The sequence below is a fragment of the Taudactylus pleione genome, unplaced genomic scaffold (genome assembly GCF_031769625.1).
Source record: "Taudactylus pleione unplaced genomic scaffold, aTauple2 ptg000262l, whole genome shotgun sequence".
In the NCBI taxonomy this organism is placed as follows: Eukaryota; Metazoa; Chordata; class Amphibia; order Anura; family Myobatrachidae; genus Taudactylus; species Taudactylus pleione.
Window position 1 is genome coordinate 5,492,991 of NW_028284664.1, and position 21,102 is coordinate 5,514,092.

The window sequence follows — 21,102 nt, forward strand, 5'->3', positions numbered from 1 at the left end:
AATGGTTATTTAATGGGCAGTAAATGTTTTTTTGGCTGGAGATTTTGCTGATGTCTGGAAACCTGGCTGCTTAGATGCACAGGGGTGCCTGGCAAAGAGCACCCATTTTTGTCAAGTGCCATCCTAGCCAAAGAATGCAAAGAAGCAATTTTAGCCTAGTACGGTCTATGGTTTTGAAGAAATGAACCTCTACATGCCAATTTTCATAATTTGTTTCACTGTGGTATGTATGGAAATCGATGGCTATTCCTTAATGGGATATTGAATTTTTTTGCCAGTTAGCAGCTCTATCTTGTTAATGTTCTCCAGTTTATAAAACCCTATTTAAATTTAACTTCCAACTTTCACTCTCCCTAAGATCAATCTTGAGGCACATGGTGGGGTATATAACTCTTAGGACTTTGCTTTTGGAATGTGCTTGCTTCGGCAGCACATATACTAAAATTGGAACGATACAGAGAAGATTAGCATGGCCCCTGCGCAAGGATGACACGCAAATTCGTGAAGCGTTCCATATTTTAGGTATATAGCTTTGGACAAATTAATTCGATTCCACTTAAGATACCTGCAGATAAAAAGTCAAGAAATTTTGCAAGCAAAGAATAAATCGACCAACTTTTTTATGACAAAATCAGTTCGACATGACATATCATTTTCAAATTCAATTCTTGTCTAAATTGTGCAGGTTGTCTCAGTACTTCTATTAAGTCTTAGAAAACTATTTTGCCACTTTCCATTCCTACTTCACTTGTTCTGTACTTAGGAGCAATTTTAATCTTGTACAGCCTATGGTTCCAAAAGAAATGAACCTCCACATGCTAATTTGCATAATTAATTTGACTGTGGTACGTATAGAAATTGGAGGCCTTTCCTTAATGGGATATTGAATTTTTTTGCCAGTAAGTAGCTCTATCTTGTTTATTGTAAAGTGTTCTCCAGTCTTTGAAACCCCATCTGAATTTAACTTCCATCTTTTACTCTCCCTAAGATCAATCTTGAGGCACATGGTGGGGTATATATATCTTAGGACTTTGCTTTTGGAATGTGCTTGCTTCGGCAGCACATATACTAAAATTGGAACGATACAGAGAAGATTAGCATGGCCCCTGCGCAAGGATGACACGCAAATTCGTGAAGCGTTCCATATTTTACGTATATAGCTCTGGACAAATTAATTCTTTTCCACTTAATGATACCTGCAGATAAAAAGGTAAGAAGTTTTGCAAGCAAAGAACAAATCGACCAACTCTTGTATGATGTCATCAGTTAGACATGACTTATCATTGTGTGAATTGTGCAGACTGCCTCAGTTATATTTAAACTTAGAAAATTATTTAGCCACCTTCAATTCTTATTGAACTTGCAGGGGTGTATCTATTGGTCGAAGCGGAAACGTAAGGGACAGGTGCCCCCTCCAAGTCACTCCAGGTCTGAAGGCATGAATATGCACTGCTGCACCCAATAGGTTCTGCTTGGTACAGTGGAAAAATGTATCTTTCTTTATCCTATAACTATTCATAACTCTAGACAATTGTACAGTACAAAACCACAATCTCCAGCAAATCAAATCTGCTAATATATAATTATTGAAGCCCATGGTGCATGCTGCAATCACCTAATTTGCTTAATGCATGAGATTTAAGACCCTTTCCACAAAGAACAAATGCCTAGCTTCTCCCTCTACACATAATGTTCCATCAAGAAACTCCCCAAACACCCATGGATATACTAGACTTCTAAAAATTCTTTTTTTAACTCTGCTCCACAAAAATAAGAGCTGAACACATAATGTATTAGATGTCAAACCAAGGAGCCATTCACAACACATAAGCACCTCTAACAGAATGTACAAAAATAAAAATAAAATGTTAGGGCTAGTTTAAATCATATACCAATACAATTAGGGAGACCAAGTTGTGGCTTCAAAATATATATATATTATTAATTTACAATACTTACCATATGCTTTTCATCTGTATTTTTTACTTTTATTGTTAATTGAGCCAAAAGATAGTGCACACAATACTTAATTTACAATCTTAAAGTTTAGCAGTTACATAATTTGCATATATCCAAATTTGTTTAGCAACAAATACATTTTAAGTGTAAACTATGTCATTTTTGACCTTTTTGCCCACTTATTTGACATTAACCGATTACATAAATGGTGATTAGCATATGATTAGTATTATAAACTAAAAACATTTAGAAGTAAAATTCTTTAGTCTCCCTAAACTAAATGCTATAAACTATAAAGTTATAAAAAAGAATGGTTATTTAATGGGCAGTAAATGTTTTTTTGGCTGGAGATTTTGCTGATGTCTGGAAACCTGGCTGCTTAGATGCACAGGGGTGCCTGGCAAAGAGCACCCATTTTTGTCAAGTGCCATCCTAGCCAAAGAATGCAAAGAAGCAATTTTAGCCTAGTACGGTCTATGGTTTTGAAGAAATGAACCTCTACATGCCAATTTTCATAATTTGTTTCACTGTGGTATGTATGGAAATCGATGGCTATTCCTTAATGGGATATTGAATTTTTTTGCCAGTTAGCAGCTCTATCTTGTTAATGTTCTCCAGTTTATAAAACCCTATTTAAATTTAACTTCCAACTTTCACTCTCCCTAAGATCAATCTTGAGGCACATGGTGGGGTATATAACTCTTAGGACTTTGCTTTTGGAATGTCCTTGCTTCGGCAGCACATATACTAAAATTGGAACGATACAGAGAAGATTAGCATGGCCCCTGCGCAAGGATGACACGCAAATTCGTGAAGCGTTCCATATTTTAGGTATATAGCTTTGGACAAATTAATTAGATTCCACTTAAGATACCTGCAGATAAAAAGTCAAGAAATTTTGCAAGCAAAGAATAAATCGACCAACTTTTTTATGACAAAATCAGTTCGACATGACATATCATTTTCAAATTCAATTCTTGTCTAAATTGTGCAGGTTGTCTCAGTACTTCTATTAAGTCTTAGAAAACTATTTTGCCACTTTCCATTCCTACTTCACTTGTTCTGTACTTAGGAGCAATTTTAATCTTGTACAGCCTATGGTTCCAAAAGAAATGAACCTCCACATGCTAATTTGCATAATTAATTTGACTGTGGTACGTATAGAAATTGGAGGCCTTTCCTTAATGGGATATTGAATTTTTTTGCCAGTAAGTAGCTCTATCTTGTTTATTGTAAAGTGTTCTCCAGTCTTTGAAACCCCATCTGAATTTAACTTCCATCTTTTACTCTCCCTAAGATCAATCTTGAGGCACATGGTGGGGTATATATATCTTAGGACTTTGCTTTTGGAATGTGCTTGCTTCGGCAGCACATATACTAAAATTGGAACGATACAGAGAAGATTAGCATGGCCCCTGCGCAAGGATGACACGCAAATTCGTGAAGCGTTCCATATTTTAGGTATATAGCTCTGGACAAATTAATTCTTTTCCACTTAATGATACCTGCAGATAAAAAGGTAAGAAGTTTTGCAAGCAAAGAACAAATCGACCAACTCTTGTATGATGTCATCAGTTAGACATGACTTATCATTGTGTGAATTGTGCAGACTGCCTCAGTTATATTTAAACTTAGAAAATTATTTAGCCACCTTCAATTCTTATTGAACTTGCAGGGTGTATCTATTGGTCGAAGCGGAAACGTAAGGGACAGGTGCCCCCTCCAAGTCACTCCAGGTCTGAAGGCATGAATATGCACTGCTGCACCCAATAGGTTCTGCTTGGTACAGTGGAAAAATGTATCTTTCTCTATCCAATAACTATTCATAACTCTAGACAATTGTACAGTACAAAACCACAATCTCCAGCAAATCAAATCTGCTAATATATAATTATTGAAGCCCATGGTGCATGCTGCAATCACCTAATTTGCTTAATGCATGAGATTTAAGACCCTTTCCACAAAGAACAAATGCCTAGCTTCTCCCTCTACACATAATGTTCCATCAAGAAACTCCCCAAACACCCATGGATATACTAGACTTCTAAAAATTCTTTTTTTAACTCTGCTCCACAAAAATAAGAGCTGAACACATAATGTATTAGATGTCAAACCAAGGAGCCATTCACAACACATAAGCACCTCTAACAGAATGTACAAAAATAAAAATAAAATGTTAGGGCTAGTTTAAATCATATACCAATACAATTAGGGAGACCAAGTTGTGGCTTCAAAATATATATATATTATTAATTTACAATACTTACCATATGCTTTTCATCTGTATTTTTTACTTTTATTGTTAATTGAGCCAAAAGATAGTGCACACAATACTTAATTTACAATCTTAAAGTTTAGCAGTTACATAAGTTGCATATATCCAAATTTGTTTAGCAACAAATACATTTTAAGTGTAAACTATGTCATTTTTGACCTTTTTGCCCACTTATTTGACATTAACCGATTACATAAATGGTGATTAGCATATGATTAGTATTATAAACTAAAAACATTTAGAAGTAAAATTCTTTAGTCTCCCTAAACTAAATGCTATAAACTATAAAGTTATAAAAAAGAATGGTTATTTAATGGGCAGTAAATGTTTTTTTGGCTGGAGATTTTGCTGATGTCTGGAAACCTGGCTGCTTAGATGCACAGGGGTGCCTGGCAAAGAGCACCCATTTTTGTCAAGTGCCATCCTAGCCAAAGAATGCAAAGAAGCAATTTTAGCCTAGTACGGTCTATGGTTTTGAAGAAATGAACCTCTACATGCCAATTTTCATAATTTGTTTCACTGTGGTATGTATGGAAATCGATGGCTATTCCTTAATGGGATATTGAATTTTTTTGCCAGTTAGCAGCTCTATCTTGTTAATGTTCTCCAGTTTATAAAACCCTATTTAAATTTAACTTCCAACTTTCACTCTCCCTAAGATCAATCTTGAGGCACATGGTGGGGTATATAACTCTTAGGACTTTGCTTTTGGAATGTGCTTGCTTCGGCAGCACATATACTAAAATTGGAACGATACAGAGAAGATTAGCATGGCCCCTGCGCAAGGATGACACGCAAATTCGTGAAGCGTTCCATATTTTAGGTATATAGCTTTGGACAAATTAATTCGATTCCACTTAAGATACCTGCAGATAAAAAGTCAAGAAATTTTGCAAGCAAAGAATAAATCGACCAACTTTTTTATGACAAAATCAGTTCGACATGACATATCATTTTCAAATTCAATTCTTGTCTAAATTGTGCAGGTTGTCTCAGTACTTCTATTAAGTCTTAGAAAACTATTTTGCCACTTTCCATTCCTACTTCACTTGTTCTGTACTTAGGAGCAATTTTAATCTTGTACAGCCTATGGTTCCAAAAGAAATGAACCTCCACATGCTAATTTGCATAATTAATTTGACTGTGGTACGTATAGAAATTGGAGGCCTTTCCTTAATGGGATATTGAATTTTTTTGCCAGTAAGTAGCTCTATCTTGTTTATTGTAAAGTGTTCTCCAGTCTTTGAAACCCCATCTGAATTTAACTTCCATCTTTTACTCTCCCTAAGATCAATCTTGAGGCACATGGTGGGGTATATATATCTTAGGACTTTGCTTTTGGAATGTGCTTGCTTCGGCAGCACATATACTAAAATTGGAACGATACAGAGAAGATTAGCATGGCCCCTGCGCAAGGATGACACGCAAATTCGTGAAGCGTTCCATATTTTACGTATATAGCTCTGGACAAATTAATTCTTTTCCACTTAATGATACCTGCAGATAAAAAGGTAAGAAGTTTTGCAAGCAAAGAACAAATCGACCAACTCTTGTATGATGTCATCAGTTAGACATGACTTATCATTGTGTGAATTGTGCAGACTGCCTCAGTTATATTTAAACTTAGAAAATTATTTAGCCACCTTCAATTCTTATTGAACTTGCAGGGGTGTATCTATTGGTCGAAGCGGAAACGTAAGGGACAGGTGCCCCCTCCAAGTCACTCCAGGTCTGAAGGCATGAATATGCACTGCTGCACCCAATAGGTTCTGCTTGGTACAGTGGAAAAATGTATCTTTCTTTATCCAATAACTATTCATAACTCTAGACAATTGTACAGTACAAAACCACAATCTCCAGCAAATCAAATCTGCTAATATATAATTATTGAAGCCCATGGTGCATGCTGCAATCACCTAATTTGCTTAATGCATGAGATTTAAGACCCTTTCCACAAAGAACAAATGCCTAGCTTCTCCCTCTACACATAATGTTCCATCAAGAAACTCCCCAAACACCCATGGATATACTAGACTTCTAAAAATTCTTTTTTTAACTCTGCTCCACAAAAATAAGAGCTGAACACATAATGTATTAGATGTCAAACCAAGGAGCCATTCACAACACATAAGCACCTCTAACAGAATGTACAAAAATAAAAATAAAATGTTAGGGCTAGTTTAAATCATATACCAATACAATTAGGGAGACCAAGTTGTGGCTTCAAAATATATATATATTATTAATTTACAATACTTACCATATGCTTTTCATCTGTATTTTTTACTTTTATTGTTAATTGAGCCAAAAGATAGTGCACACAATACTTAATTTACAATCTTAAAGTTTAGCAGTTACATAATTTGCATATATCCAAATTTGTTTAGCAACAAATACATTTTAAGTGTAAACTATGTCATTTTTGACCTTTTTGCCCACTTATTTGACATTAACCGATTACATAAATGGTGATTAGCATATGATTAGTATTATAAACTAAAAACATTTAGAAGTAAAATTCTTTAGTCTCCCTAAACTAAATGCTATAAACTATAAAGTTATAAAAAAGAATGGTTATTTAATGGGCAGTAAATGTTTTTTTGGCTGGAGATTTTGCTGATGTCTGGAAACCTGGCTGCTTAGATGCACAGGGGTGCCTGGCAAAGAGCACCCATTTTTGTCAAGTGCCATCCTAGCCAAAGAATGCAAAGAAGCAATTTTAGCCTAGTACGGTCTATGGTTTTGAAGAAATGAACCTCTACATGCCAATTTTCATAATTTGTTTCACTGTGGTATGTATGGAAATCGATGGCTATTCCTTAATGGGATATTGAATTTTTTTGCCAGTTAGCAGCTCTATCTTGTTAATGTTCTCCAGTTTATAAAACCCTATTTAAATTTAACTTCCAACTTTCACTCTCCCTAAGATCAATCTTGAGGCACATGGTGGGGTATATAACTCTTAGGACTTTGCTTTTGGAATGTCCTTGCTTCGGCAGCACATATACTAAAATTGGAACGATACAGAGAAGATTAGCATGGCCCCTGCGCAAGGATGACACGCAAATTCGTGAAGCGTTCCATATTTTAGGTATATAGCTTTGGACAAATTAATTCGATTCCACTTAAGATACCTGCAGATAAAAAGTCAAGAAATTTTGCAAGCAAAGAATAAATCGACCAACTTTTTTATGACAAAATCAGTTCGACATGACATATCATTTTCAAATTCAATTCTTGTCTAAATTGTGCAGGTTGTCTCAGTACTTCTATTAAGTCTTAGAAAACTATTTTGCCACTTTCCATTCCTACTTCACTTGTTCTGTACTTAGGAGCAATTTTAATCTTGTACAGCCTATGGTTCCAAAAGAAATGAACCTCCACATGCTAATTTGCATAATTAATTTGACTGTGGTACGTATAGAAATTGGAGGCCTTTCCTTAATGGGATATTGAATTTTTTTGCCAGTAAGTAGCTCTATCTTGTTTATTGTAAAGTGTTCTCCAGTCTTTGAAACCCCATCTGAATTTAACTTCCATCTTTTACTCTCCCTAAGATCAATCTTGAGGCACATGGTGGGGTATATATATCTTAGGACTTTGCTTTTGGAATGTGCTTGCTTCGGCAGCACATATACTAAAATTGGAACGATACAGAGAAGATTAGCATGGCCCCTGCGCAAGGATGACACGCAAATTCGTGAAGCGTTCCATATTTTACGTATATAGCTCTGGACAAATTAATTCTTTTCCACTTAATGATACCTGCAGATAAAAAGGTAAGAAGTTTTGCAAGCAAAGAACAAATCGACCAACTCTTGTATGATGTCATCAGTTAGACATGACTTATCATTGTGTGAATTGTGCAGACTGCCTCAGTTATATTTAAACTTAGAAAATTATTTAGCCACCTTCAATTCTTATTGAACTTGCAGGGGTGTATCTATTGGTCGAAGCGGAAACGTAAGGGACAGGTGCCCCCTCCAAGTCACTCCAGGTCTGAAGGCATGAATATGCACTGCTGCACCCAATAGGTTCTGCTTGGTACAGTGGAAAAATGTATCTTTCTTTATCCAATAACTATTCATAACTCTAGACAATTGTACAGTACAAAACCACAATCTCCAGCAAATCAAATCTGCTAATATATAATTATTGAAGCCCATGGTGCATGCTGCAATCACCTAATTTGCTTAATGCATGAGATTTAAGACCCTTTCCACAAAGAACAAATGCCTAGCTTCTCCCTCTACACATAATGTTCCATCAAGAAACTCCCCAAACACCCATGGATATACTAGACTTCTAAAAATTCTTTTTTTAACTCTGCTCCACAAAAATAAGAGCTGAACACATAATGTATTAGATGTCAAACCAAGGAGCCATTCACAACACATAAGCACCTCTAACAGAATGTACAAAAATAAAAATAAAATGTTAGGGCTAGTTTAAATCATATACCAATACAATTAGGGAGACCAAGTTGTGGCTTCAAAATATATATATATTATTAATTTACAATACTTACCATATGCTTTTCATCTGTATTTTTTACTTTTATTGTTAATTGAGCCAAAAGATAGTGCACACAATACTTAATTTACAATCTTAAAGTTTAGCAGTTACATAATTTGCATATATCCAAATTTGTTTAGCAACAAATACATTTTAAGTGTAAACTATGTCATTTTTGACCTTTTTGCCCACTTATTTGACATTAACCGATTACATAAATGGTGATTAGCATATGATTAGTATTATAAACTAAAAACATTTAGAAGTAAAATTCTTTAGTCTCCCTAAACTAAATGCTATAAACTATAAAGTTATAAAAAAGAATGGTTATTTAATGGGCAGTAAATGTTTTTTTGGCTGGAGATTTTGCTGATGTCTGGAAACCTGGCTGCTTAGATGCACAGGGGTGCCTGGCAAAGAGCACCCATTTTTGTCAAGTGCCATCCTAGCCAAAGAATGCAAAGAAGCAATTTTAGCCTAGTACGGTCTATGGTTTTGAAGAAATGAACCTCTACATGCCAATTTTCATAATTTGTTTCACTGTGGTATGTATGGAAATCGATGGCTATTCCTTAATGGGATATTGAATTTTTTTGCCAGTTAGCAGCTCTATCTTGTTAATGTTCTCCAGTTTATAAAACCCTATTTAAATTTAACTTCCAACTTTCACTCTCCCTAAGATCAATCTTGAGGCACATGGTGGGGTATATAACTCTTAGGACTTTGCTTTTGGAATGTGCTTGCTTCGGCAGCACATATACTAAAATTGGAACGATACAGAGAAGATTAGCATGGCCCCTGCGCAAGGATGACACGCAAATTCGTGAAGCGTTCCATATTTTAGGTATATAGCTCTGGACAAATTAATTCGATTCCACTTAAGATACCTGCAGATAAAAAGTCAAGAAATTTTGCAAGCAAAGAACAAATCGACCAACTTTTTTATGACAAAATCAGTTCGACATGACATATCATTTTCAAATTCAATTCTTGTCTAAATTGTGCAGGTTGTCTCAGTACTTCTATTAAGTCTTAGAAAACTATTTTGCCACTTTCCATTCCTACTTCACTTGTTCTGTACTTAGGAGCAATTTTAATCTTGTACAGCCTATGGTTCCAAAAGAAATGAACCTCCACATGCTAATTTGCATAATTTATTTGACTGTGGTACGTATAGAAATTGGTGGCCTTTCCTTAATGGGATATTGAATTTTTTTGCCAGTAAGTAGCTCTATCTTGTTTATTGTAAAGTGTTCTCCAGTCTTTGAAACCCCATCTGAATTTAACTTCCATCTTTTACTCTCCCTAAGATCAATCTTGAGGCACATGGTGGGGTATATATATCTTAGGACTTTGCTTTTGGAATGTGCTTGCTTCGGCAGCACATATACTAAAATTGGAACGATACAGAGAAGATTAGCATGGCCCCTGCGCAAGGATGACACGCAAATTCGTGAAGCGTTCCATATTTTAGGTATATAGCTCTGGACAAATTAATTCTTTTCCACTTAATGATACCTGCAGATAAAAAGGTAAGAAGTTTTGCAAGCAAAGAACAAATCGACCAACTCTTGTATGATGTCATCAGTTAGACATGACTTATCATTGTGTGAATTGTGCAGACTGCCTCAGTTATATTTAAACTTAGAAAATTATTTAGCCACCTTCAATTCTTATTGAACTTGCAGGGGTGTATCTATTGGTCGAAGCGGAAACGTAAGGGACAGGTGCCCCCTCCAAGTCACTCCAGGTCTGAAGGCATGAATATGCACTGCTGCACCCAATAGGTTCTGCTTGGTACAGTGGAAAAATGTATCTTTCTTTATCCAATAACTATTCATAACTCTAGACAATTGTACAGTACAAAACCACAATCTCCAGCAAATCAAATCTGCTAATATATAATTATTGAAGCCCATGGTGCATGCTGCAATCACCTAATTTGCTTAATGCATGAGATTTAAGACCCTTTCCACAAAGAACAAATGCCTAGCTTCTCCCTCTACACATAATGTTCCATCAAGAAACTCCCCAAACACCCATGGATATACTAGACTTCTAAAAATTCTTTTTTTAACTCTGCTCCACAAAAATAAGAGCTGAACACATAATGTATTAGATGTCAAACCAAGGAGCCATTCACAACACATAAGCACCTCTAACAGAATGTACAAAAATAAAAATAAAATGTTAGGGCTAGTTTAAATCATATACCAATACAATTAGGGAGACCAAGTTGTGGCTTCAAAATATATATATATTATTAATTTACAATACTTACCATATGCTTTTCATCTGTATTTTTTACTTTTATTGTTAATTGAGCCAAAAGATAGTGCACACAATACTTAATTTACAATCTTAAAGTTTAGCAGTTACATAATTTGCATATATCCAAATTTGTTTAGCAACAAATACATTTTAAGTGTAAACTATGTCATTTTTGACCTTTTTGCCCACTTATTTGACATTAACCGATTACATAAATGGTGATTAGCATATGATTAGTATTATAAACTAAAAACATTTAGAAGTAAAATTCTTTAGTCTCCCTAAACTAAATGCTATAAACTATAAAGTTATAAAAAAGAATGGTTATTTAATGGGCAGTAAATGTTTTTTTGGCTGGAGATTTTGCTGATGTCTGGAAACCTGGCTGCTTAGATGCACAGGGGTGCCTGGCAAAGAGCACCCATTTTTGTCAAGTGCCATCCTAGCCAAAGAATGCAAAGAAGCAATTTTAGCCTAGTACGGTCTATGGTTTTGAAGAAATGAACCTCTACATGCCAATTTTCATAATTTGTTTCACTGTGGTATGTATGGAAATCGATGGCTATTCCTTAATGGGATATTGAATTTTTTTGCCAGTTAGTAGCTCTATCTTGTTAATGTTCTCCAGTTTATAAAACCCTATTTAAATTTAACTTCCAACTTTCACTCTCCCTAAGATCAATCTTGAGGCACATGGTGGGGTATATAACTCTTAGGACTTTGCTTTTGGAATGTGCTTGCTTCGGCAGCACATATACTAAAATTGGAACGATACAGAGAAGATTAGCATGGCCCCTGCGCAAGGATGACACGCAAATTCGTGAAGCGTTCCATATTTTAGGTATATAGCTTTGGACAAATTAATTCGATTCCACTTAAGATACCTGCAGATAAAAAGTCAAGAAATTTTGCAAGCAAAGAATAAATCGACCAACTTTTTTATGACAAAATCAGTTCGACATGACATATCATTTTCAAATTCAATTCTTGTCTAAATTGTGCAGGTTGTCTCAGTACTTCTATTAAGTCTTAGAAAACTATTTTGCCACTTTCCATTCCTACTTCACTTGTTCTGTACTTAGGAGCAATTTTAATCTTGTACAGCCTATGGTTCCAAAAGAAATGAACCTCCACATGCTAATTTGCATAATTTATTTGACTGTGGTACGTATAGAAATTGGAGGCCTTTCCTTAATGGGATATTGAATTTTTTTGCCAGTAAGTAGCTCTATCTTGTTTATTGTAAAGTGTTCTCCAGTCTTTGAAACCCCATCTGAATTTAACTTCCATCTTTTACTCTCCCTAAGATCAATCTTGAGGCACATGGTGGGGTATATATATCTTAGGACTTTGCTTTTGGAATGTGCTTGCTTCGGCAGCACATATACTAAAATTGGAACGATACAGAGAAGATTAGCATGGCCCCTGCGCAAGGATGACACGCAAATTCGTGAAGCGTTCCATATTTTAGGTATATAGCTCTGGACAAATTAATTCTTTTCCACTTAATGATACCTGCAGATAAAAAGGTAAGAAGTTTTGCAAGCAAAGAACAAATCGACCAACTCTTGTATGATGTCATCAGTTAGACATGACTTATCATTGTGTGAATTGTGCAGACTGCCTCAGTTATATTTAAACTTAGAAAATTATTTAGCCACCTTCAATTCTTATTGAACTTGCAGGGGTGTATCTATTGGTCGAAGCGGAAACGTAAGGGACAGGTGCCCCCTCCAAGTCACTCCAGGTCTGAAGGCATGAATATGCACTGCTGCACCCAATAGGTTCTGCTTGGTACAGTGGAAAAATGTATCTTTCTTTATCCAATAACTATTCATAACTCTAGACAATTGTACAGTACAAAACCACAATCTCCAGCAAATCAAATCTGCTAATATATAATTATTGAAGCCCATGGTGCATGCTGCAATCACCTAATTTGCTTAATGCATGAGATTTAAGACCCTTTCCACAAAGAACAAATGCCTAGCTTCTCCCTCTACACATAATGTTCCATCAAGAAACTCCCCAAACACCCATGGATATACTAGACTTCTAAAAATTCTTTTTTTAACTCTGCTCCACAAAAATAAGAGCTGAACACATAATGTATTAGATGTCAAACCAAGGAGCCATTCACAACACATAAGCACCTCTAACAGAATGTACAAAAATAAAAATAAAATGTTAGGGCTAGTTTAAATCATATACCAATACAATTAGGGAGACCAAGTTGTGGCTTCAAAATATATATATATTATTAATTTACAATACTTACCATATGCTTTTCATCTGTATTTTTTACTTTTATTGTTAATTGAGCCAAAAGATAGTGCACACAATACTTAATTTACAATCTTAAAGTTTAGCAGTTACATAATTTGCATATATCCAAATTTGTTTAGCAACAAATACATTTTAAGTGTAAACTATGTCATTTTTGACCTTTTTGCCCACTTATTTGACATTAACCGATTACATAAATGGTGATTAGCATATGATTAGTATTATAAACTAAAAACATTTAGAAGTAAAATTCTTTAGTCTCCCTAAACTAAATGCTATAAACTATAAAGTTATAAAAAAGAATGGTTATTTAATGGGCAGTAAATGTTTTTTTGGCTGGAGATTTTGCTGATGTCTGGAAACCTGGCTGCTTAGATGCACAGGGGTGCCTGGCAAAGAGCACCCATTTTTGTCAAGTGCCATCCTAGCCAAAGAATGCAAAGAAGCAATTTTAGCCTAGTACGGTCTATGGTTTTGAAGAAATGAACCTCTACATGCCAATTTTCATAATTTGTTTCACTGTGGTATGTATGGAAATCGATGGCTATTCCTTAATGGGATATTGAATTTTTTTGCCAGTTAGCAGCTCTATCTTGTTAATGTTCTCCAGTTTATAAAACCCTATTTAAATTTAACTTCCAACTTTCACTCTCCCTAAGATCAATCTTGAGGCACATGGTGGGGTATATAACTCTTAGGACTTTGCTTTTGGAATGTGCTTGCTTCGGCAGCACATATACTAAAATTGGAACGATACAGAGAAGATTAGCATGGCCCCTGCGCAAGGATGACACGCAAATTCGTGAAGCGTTCCATATTTTAGGTATATAGCTCTGGACAAATTAATTCGATTCCACTTAAGATACCTGCAGATAAAAAGTCAAGAAATTTTGCAAGCAAAGAACAAATCGACCAACTTTTTTATGACAAAATCAGTTCGACATGACATATCATTTTCAAATTCAATTCTTGTCTAAATTGTGCAGGTTGTCTCAGTACTTCTATTAAGTCTTAGAAAACTATTTTGCCACTTTCCATTCCTACTTCACTTGTTCTGTACTTAGGAGCAATTTTAATCTTGTACAGCCTATGGTTCCAAAAGAAATGAACCTCCACATGCTAATTTGCATAATTTATTTGACTGTGGTACGTATAGAAATTGGTGGCCTTTCCTTAATGGGATATTGAATTTTTTTGCCAGTAAGTAGCTCTATCTTGTTTATTGTAAAGTGTTCTCCAGTCTTTGAAACCCCATCTGAATTTAACTTCCATCTTTTACTCTCCCTAAGATCAATCTTGAGGCACATGGTGGGGTATATATATCTTAGGACTTTGCTTTTGGAATGTGCTTGCTTCGGCAGCACATATACTAAAATTGGAACGATACAGAGAAGATTAGCATGGCCCCTGCGCAAGGATGACACGCAAATTCGTGAAGCGTTCCATATTTTAGGTATATAGCTCTGGACAAATTAATTCTTTTCCACTTAATGATACCTGCAGATAAAAAGGTAAGAAGTTTTGCAAGCAAAGAACAAATCGACCAACTCTTGTATGATGTCATCAGTTAGACATGACTTATCATTGTGTGAATTGTGCAGACTGCCTCAGTTATATTTAAACTTAGAAAATTATTTAGCCACCTTCAATTCTTATTGAACTTGCAGGGGTGTATCTATTGGTCGAAGCGGAAACGTAAGGGACAGGTGCCCCCTCCAAGTCACTCCAGGTCTGAAGGCATGAATATGCACTGCTGCACCCAATAGGTTCTGCTTGGTACAGTGGAAAAATGTATCTTTCTTTATCCAATAACTATTCATAACTCTAGACAATTGTACAGTACAAAACCACAATCTCCAGCAAATCAAATCTGCTAATATATAATTATTGAAGCCCATGGTGCATGCTGCAATCACCTAATTTGCTTAATGCATGAGATTTAAGACCCTTTCCACAAAGAACAAATGCCTAGCTTCTCCCTCTACACATAATGTTCCATCAAGAAACTCCCCAAACACCCATGGATATACTAGACTTCTAAAAATTCTTTTTTTAACTCTGCTCCACAAAAATAAGAGCTGAACACATAATGTATTAGATGTCAAACCAAGGAGCCATTCACAACACATAAGCACCTCTAACAGAATGTACAAAAATAAAAATAAAATGTTAGGGCTAGTTTAAATCATATACCAATACAATTAGGGAGACCAAGTTGTGGCTTCAAAATATATATATATTATTAATTTACAATACTTACCATATGCTTTTCATCTGTATTTTTTACTTTTATTGTTAATTGAGCCAAAAGATAGTGCACACAATACTTAATTTACAATCTTAAAGTTTAGCAGTTACATAATTTGCATATATCCAAATTTGTTTAGCAACAAATACATTTTAAGTGTAAACTATGTCATTTTTGACCTTTTTGCCCACTTATTTGACATTAACCGATTACATAAATGGTGATTAGCATATGATTAGTATTATAAACTAAAAACATTTAGAAGTAAAATTCTTTAGTCTCCCTAAACTAAATGCTATAAACTATAAAGTTATAAAAAAGAATGGTTATTTAATGGGCAGTAAATGTTTTTTTGGCTGGAGATTTTGCTGATGTCTGGAAACCTGGCTGCTTAGATGCACAGGGGTGCCTGGCAAAGAGCACCCATTTTTGTCAAGTGCCATCCTAGCCAAAGAATGCAAAGAAGCAATTTTAGCCTAGTACGGTCTATGGTTTTGAAGAAATGAACCTCTACATGCCAATTTTCATAATTTGTTTCACTGTGGTATGTATGGAAATCGATGGCTATTCCTTAATGGGATATTGAATTTTTTTGCCAGTTAGTAGCTCTATCTTGTTAATGTTCTCCAGTTTATAAAACCCTATTTAAATTTAACTTCCAACTTTCACTCTCCCTAAGATCAATCTTGAGGCACATGGTGGGGTATATAACTCTTAGGACTTTGCTTTTGGAATGTGCTTGCTTCGGCAGCACATATACTAAAATTGGAACGATACAGAGAAGATTAGCATGGCCCCTGCGCAAGGATGACACGCAAATTCGTGAAGCGTTCCATATTTTAGGTATATAGCTTTGGACAAATTAATTAGATTCCACTTAAGATACCTGCAGATAAAAAGTCAAGAAATTTTGCAAGCAAAGAATAAATCGACCAACTTTTTTATGACAAAATCAGTTCGACATGACATATCATTTTCAAATTCAATTCTTGTCTAAATTGTGCAGGTTGTCTCAGTACTTCTATTAAGTCTTAGAAAACTATTTTGCCACTTTCCATTCCTACTTCACTTGTTCTGTACTTAGGAGCAATTTTAATCTTGTACAGCCTATGGTTCCAAAAGAAATGAACCTCCACATGCTAATTTGCATAATTTATTTGACTGTGGTACGTATAGAAATTGGAGGCCTTTCCTTAATGGGATATTGAATTTTTTTGCCAGTAAGTAGCTCTATCTTGTTTATTGTAAAGTGTTCTCCAGTCTTTGAAACCCCATCTGAATTTAACTTCCATCTTTTACTCTCCCTAAGATCAATCTTGAGGCACATGGTGGGGTATATATATCTTAGGACTTTGCTTTTGGAATGTGCTTGCTTCGGCAGCACATATACTAAAATTGGAACGATACAGAGAAGATTAGCATGGCCCCTGCGCAAGGATGACACGCAAATTCGTGAAGCGTTCCATATTTTAGGTATATAGCTCTGGACAAATTAATTCTTTTCCACTTAATGATACCTGCAGATAAAAAGGTAAGAAGTTTTGCAAGCAAAGAACAAATCGACCAACTCTTGTATGATGTCATCAGTTAGACATGACTTATCATTGTGTGAATTGTGCAGACTGCCTCAGTTATATTTAAACTTAGAAAATTATTTAGCCACCTTCAATTCTTATTGAACTTGCAGGGGTGTATCTATTGGTCGAAGCGGAAACGTAAGGGACAGGTGCCCCCTCCAAGTCACTCCAGGTCTGAAGGCATGAATATGCACTGCTGCACCCAATAGGTTCTGCTTGGTACAGTGGAAAAATGTATCTTTCTTTATCCAATAACTATTCATAACTCTAGACAATTGTACAGTACAAAACCACAATCTCCAGCAAATCAAATCTGCTAATATATAATTATTGAAGCCCATGGTGCATGCTGCAATCACCTAATTTGCTTAATGCATGAGATTTAAGACCCTTTCCACAAAGAACAAATGCCTAGCTTCTCCCTCTACACATAATGTTCCATCAAGAAACTCCCCAAACACCCATGGATATACTAGACTTCTAAAAATTCTTTTTTTAACTCTGCTCCACAAAAATAAGAGCTGAACACATAATGTATTAGATGTCAAACCAAGGAGCCATTCACAACACATAAGCACCTCTAACAGAATGTACAAAAATAAAAATAAAATGTTAGGGCTAGTTTAAATCATATACCAATACAATTAGGGAGACCAAGTTGTGGCTTCAAAATATATATATATTATTAATTTACAATACTTACCATATGCTTTTCATCTGTATTTTTTACTTTTATTGTTAATTGAGCCAAAAGATAGTGCACACAATACTTAATTTACAATCTTAAAGTTTAGCAGTTACATAATTTGCATATATCCAAATTTGTTTAGCAACAAATACATTTTAAGTGTAAACTATGTCATTTTTGACCTTTTTGCCCACTTATTTGACATTAACCGATTACATAAATGGTGATTAGCATATGATTAGTATTATAAACTAAAAACATTTAGAAGTAAAATTCTTTAGTCTCCCTAAACTAAATGCTATAAACTATAAAGTTATAAAAAAGAATGGTTATTTAATGGGCAGTAAATGTTTTTTTGGCTGGAGATTTTGCTGATGTCTGGAAACCTGGCTGCTTAGATGCACAGGGGTGCCTGGCAAAGAGCACCCATTTTTGTCAAGTGCCATCCTAGCCAAAGAATGCAAAGAAGCAATTTTAGCCTAGTACGGTCTATGGTTTTGAAGAAATGAACCTCTACATGCCAATTTTCATAATTTGTTTCACTGTGGTATGTATGGAAATCGATGGCTATTCCTTAATGGGATATTGAATTTTTTTGCCAGTTAGCAGCTCTATCTTGTTAATGTTCTCCAGTTTATAAAACCCTATTTAAATTTAACTTCCAACTTTCACTCTCCCTAAGATCAATCTTGAGGCACATGGTGGGGTATATAACTCTTAGGACTTTGCTTTTGGAATGTGCTTGCTTCGGCAGCACATATACTAAAATTGGAACGATACAGAGAAGATTAGCATGGCCCCTGCGCAAGGATGACACGCAAATTCGTGAAGCGTTCCATATTTTAGGTATATAGCTCTGGACAAATTAATTCGATTCCACTTAAGATACCTGCAGATAAAAAGTCAAGAAATTTTGCAAGCAAAGAACAAATCGACCAACTTTTTTATGACAAAATCAGTTCGACATGACATATCATTTTCAAATTCAATTCTTGTCTAAATTGTGCAGGTTGTCTCAGTACTTCTATTAAGTCTTAGAAAACTATTTTGCCACTTTCCATTCCTACTTCACTTGTTCTGTACTTAGGAGCAATTTTAATCTTGTACAGCCTATGGTTCCAAAAGAAATGAACCTCCACATGCTAATTTGCATAATTTATTTGACTGTGGTACGTATAGAAATTGGTGGCCTTTCCTTAATGGGATATTGAATTTTTTTGCCAGTAAGTAGCTCTATCTTGTTTATTGTAAAGTGTTCTCCAGTCTTTGAAACCCCATCTGAATTTAACTTCCATCTTTTACTCTCCCTAAGATCAATCTTGAGGCACATGGTGGGGTATATATATCTTAGGACTTTGCTTTTGGAATGTGCTTGCTTCGGCAGCACATATACTAAAATTGGAACGATACAGAGAAGATTAGCATGGCCCCTGCGCAAGGATGACACGCAAATTCGTGAAGCGTTCCATATTTTACGTATATAGCTCTGGACAAATTAATTCTTTTCCACTTAATGATACCTGCAGATAAAAAGGTAAGAAGTTTTGCAAGCAAAGAACAAATCGACCAACTCTTGTATGATGTCATCAGTTAGACATGACTTATCATTGTGTGAATTGTGCAGACTGCCTCAGTTATATTTAAACTTAGAAAATTATTTAGCCACCTTCAATTCTTATTGAACTTGCAGGGGTGTATCTATTGGTCGAAGCGGAAATGTAAGGGACAGGTGCCCCCTCCAAGTCACTCCAGGTCTGAAGGCATGAATATGCACTGCTGCACCCAATAGGTTCTGCTTGGTACAGTGGAAAAATGTATCTTTCTTTATCCAATAACTATTCATAACTCTAGACAATTGTACAGTACAAAACCACAATCTCCAGCAAATCAAATCTGCTAATATATAATTATTGAAGCCCATGGTGCATGCTGCAATCACCTAATTTGCTTAATGCATGAGATTTAAGACCCTTTCCACAAAGAACAAATGCCTAGCTTCTCCCTCTACACATAATGTTCCATCAAGAAACTCCCCAAACACCCATGGATATACTAGACTTCTAAAAATTCTTTTTTTAACTCTGCTCCACAAAAATAAGAGCTGAACACATAATGTATTAGATGTCAAACCAAGGAGCCATTCACAACACATAAGCACCTCTAACAGAATGTACAAAAATAAAAATAAAATGTTAGGGCTAGTTTAAATCATATACCAATACAATTAGGGAGACCAAGTTGTGGCTTCAAAATATATATATATTATTAATTTACAATACTTACCATATGCTTTTCATCTGTATTTTTTACTTTTATTGTTAATTGAGCCAAAAGATAGTGCACACAATACTTAATTTACAATCTTAAAGTTTAGCAGTTACATAAGTTGCATATATCCAAATTTGTTTAGCAACAAATACATTTTAAGTGTAAACTATGTCATTTTTGACCTTTTTGCCCACTTATTTGACATTAACCGATTACATAAATGGTGATTAGCATATGATTAGTATTATAAACTAAAAACATTTAGAAGTAAAATTCTTTAGTCTCCCTAAACTAAATGCTATAAACTATAAAGTTATAAAAAAGAATGGTTATTTAATGGGCAGTAAATGTTTTTTTGGCTGGAGATTTTGCTGATGTCTGGAAACCTGGCTGCTTAGATGCACAGGGGTGCCTGGCAAAGAGCACCCATTTTTGTCAAGTGCCATCCTAGCCAAAGAATGCAAAGAAGCAATTTTAGCCTAGTACGGTCTATGGTTTTGAAGAAATGAACCTCTACATGCCAATTTTCATAATTTGTTTCACTGTGGTATGTATGGAAATCGATGGCTATTCCTTAATGGGATATTGAATTTTTTTGCCAGTTAGCAGCTCTATCTTGTTAATGTTCTCCAGTTTATAAAACCCTATTTAAATTTAACTTCCAACTTTCACTCTCCCTAAGATCAATCTTGAGGCACATGGTGGGGTATATAACTCTTAGGACTTTGCTTTTGGAATGTGCTTGCTTCGGCAGCACATATACTAAAATTGGAACGATACAGAGAAGATTAGCATGGCCCCTGCGCAAGGATGACACGCAAATTCGTGAAGCGTTCCATATTTTAGGTATATAGCTCTGGACAAATTAATTCGATTCCACTTAAGATACCTGCAGATAAAAAGTCAAGAAATTTTGCAAGCAAAGAACAAATCGACCAACTTTTTTATGACAAAATCAGTTCGACATGACATATCATTTTCAAATTCAATTCTTGTCTAAATTGTGCAGGTTGTC

The 21,102-nt window shown here is 35.2% G+C and overlaps 19 non-coding genes across 19 annotated transcripts; all 19 read left to right on the top strand.

The window, feature by feature from the left end:
- The first annotated feature begins 414 nt into the window (after nt 1–414).
- Nucleotides 415–521, top strand: LOC148514223 (U6 spliceosomal RNA). Its single transcript, XR_015879739.1, has one exon. It is a non-coding gene; the product is annotated as a U6 spliceosomal RNA (small nuclear RNA).
- A 523-nt stretch (nt 522–1,044) lies between these two features.
- On the top strand, nt 1,045–1,151 carry LOC148514224 (U6 spliceosomal RNA). Its single transcript, XR_015879740.1, has one exon. It is a non-coding gene; the product is annotated as a U6 spliceosomal RNA (small nuclear RNA).
- A 1,531-nt stretch (nt 1,152–2,682) lies between these two features.
- Nucleotides 2,683–2,789, top strand: LOC148514225 (U6 spliceosomal RNA). The gene has a single exon (XR_015879624.1). It is a non-coding gene; the product is annotated as a U6 spliceosomal RNA (small nuclear RNA).
- A 523-nt stretch (nt 2,790–3,312) lies between these two features.
- On the top strand, nt 3,313–3,419 carry LOC148514226 (U6 spliceosomal RNA). The gene has a single exon (XR_015879741.1). It is a non-coding gene; the product is annotated as a U6 spliceosomal RNA (small nuclear RNA).
- Nucleotides 3,420–4,949: 1,530 nt separating this feature from the next.
- Nucleotides 4,950–5,056, top strand: LOC148514227 (U6 spliceosomal RNA). The gene has a single exon (XR_015879742.1). It is a non-coding gene; the product is annotated as a U6 spliceosomal RNA (small nuclear RNA).
- Nucleotides 5,057–5,579: 523 nt separating this feature from the next.
- On the top strand, nt 5,580–5,686 carry LOC148514228 (U6 spliceosomal RNA). The gene has a single exon (XR_015879743.1). It is a non-coding gene; the product is annotated as a U6 spliceosomal RNA (small nuclear RNA).
- A 1,531-nt stretch (nt 5,687–7,217) lies between these two features.
- Nucleotides 7,218–7,324, top strand: LOC148514229 (U6 spliceosomal RNA). Its single transcript, XR_015879625.1, has one exon. It is a non-coding gene; the product is annotated as a U6 spliceosomal RNA (small nuclear RNA).
- Nucleotides 7,325–7,847: 523 nt separating this feature from the next.
- Nucleotides 7,848–7,954, top strand: LOC148514230 (U6 spliceosomal RNA). Its single transcript, XR_015879744.1, has one exon. It is a non-coding gene; the product is annotated as a U6 spliceosomal RNA (small nuclear RNA).
- A 1,531-nt stretch (nt 7,955–9,485) lies between these two features.
- Nucleotides 9,486–9,592, top strand: LOC148514231 (U6 spliceosomal RNA). Its single transcript, XR_015879745.1, has one exon. It is a non-coding gene; the product is annotated as a U6 spliceosomal RNA (small nuclear RNA).
- Nucleotides 9,593–10,115: 523 nt separating this feature from the next.
- Nucleotides 10,116–10,222, top strand: LOC148514232 (U6 spliceosomal RNA). Its single transcript, XR_015879746.1, has one exon. It is a non-coding gene; the product is annotated as a U6 spliceosomal RNA (small nuclear RNA).
- A 1,531-nt stretch (nt 10,223–11,753) lies between these two features.
- LOC148514233 (U6 spliceosomal RNA) lies at nt 11,754–11,860 on the top strand. Its single transcript, XR_015879747.1, has one exon. It is a non-coding gene; the product is annotated as a U6 spliceosomal RNA (small nuclear RNA).
- Nucleotides 11,861–12,383: 523 nt separating this feature from the next.
- On the top strand, nt 12,384–12,490 carry LOC148514234 (U6 spliceosomal RNA). Its single transcript, XR_015879748.1, has one exon. It is a non-coding gene; the product is annotated as a U6 spliceosomal RNA (small nuclear RNA).
- Nucleotides 12,491–14,021: 1,531 nt separating this feature from the next.
- Nucleotides 14,022–14,128, top strand: LOC148514235 (U6 spliceosomal RNA). Its single transcript, XR_015879750.1, has one exon. It is a non-coding gene; the product is annotated as a U6 spliceosomal RNA (small nuclear RNA).
- A 523-nt stretch (nt 14,129–14,651) lies between these two features.
- LOC148514236 (U6 spliceosomal RNA) lies at nt 14,652–14,758 on the top strand. Its single transcript, XR_015879751.1, has one exon. It is a non-coding gene; the product is annotated as a U6 spliceosomal RNA (small nuclear RNA).
- Nucleotides 14,759–16,289: 1,531 nt separating this feature from the next.
- On the top strand, nt 16,290–16,396 carry LOC148514237 (U6 spliceosomal RNA). The gene has a single exon (XR_015879752.1). It is a non-coding gene; the product is annotated as a U6 spliceosomal RNA (small nuclear RNA).
- A 523-nt stretch (nt 16,397–16,919) lies between these two features.
- On the top strand, nt 16,920–17,026 carry LOC148514238 (U6 spliceosomal RNA). Its single transcript, XR_015879753.1, has one exon. It is a non-coding gene; the product is annotated as a U6 spliceosomal RNA (small nuclear RNA).
- A 1,531-nt stretch (nt 17,027–18,557) lies between these two features.
- Nucleotides 18,558–18,664, top strand: LOC148514239 (U6 spliceosomal RNA). The gene has a single exon (XR_015879754.1). It is a non-coding gene; the product is annotated as a U6 spliceosomal RNA (small nuclear RNA).
- A 523-nt stretch (nt 18,665–19,187) lies between these two features.
- Nucleotides 19,188–19,294, top strand: LOC148514240 (U6 spliceosomal RNA). The gene has a single exon (XR_015879755.1). It is a non-coding gene; the product is annotated as a U6 spliceosomal RNA (small nuclear RNA).
- A 1,531-nt stretch (nt 19,295–20,825) lies between these two features.
- On the top strand, nt 20,826–20,932 carry LOC148514241 (U6 spliceosomal RNA). Its single transcript, XR_015879756.1, has one exon. It is a non-coding gene; the product is annotated as a U6 spliceosomal RNA (small nuclear RNA).
- Nucleotides 20,933–21,102: the final 170 nt, after the last annotated feature.